The following is a 438-nucleotide window of genomic DNA, read 5'->3' as shown; positions in this document are numbered from 1 at the left end:
CCCTCCCCCCATGCCCCATGCATACAGTGACACCCTCACAGCCCACCCACAGCCCCGGGAGGCCTGGGTGCAGCCGGTGTCCCTGCTGTGAGGACACAGAGCTGGGTTCAGACCAGACTCCTGCGCATGCCCAGGGCTATGACCCTGGACAGACCCCGTGCCTCTCAGGGCCTCCCCAGGCTCCCCATCTGCACATCGGGGTATTCTGGCTTCTAGTTCTAGGGATGCCATCAGGGGTAGGACCTCTACACATGTTCCGTGCCTGCTATCACAGGAGGCTGGTGCATACTTGGCAATGCAAGGATGAGCCAAGTAGCTGGGCTTGGCATGGGGCACAGCTCAGTGGGGCTTGGGTCTGCTCTGGGGTCCAGGCAAAGCCACCCCCCTCCTGCCTGTGTCCCAGTCCCCGTGGGAAGGTAGTAATGAACGGATTCTGAC

This window comes from Callorhinus ursinus, unplaced genomic scaffold, assembly GCF_003265705.2.
Source record: "Callorhinus ursinus isolate GAN/ISIS: 27379988/994484 unplaced genomic scaffold, GSC_fseal_2.0 scaffold1528, whole genome shotgun sequence".
NCBI lineage: Eukaryota > Metazoa > Chordata > Mammalia > Carnivora > Otariidae > Callorhinus > Callorhinus ursinus.
The sequence above is the reverse complement of the archived record's forward strand: the minus strand, read 5'-3'. Positions refer to the sequence as shown.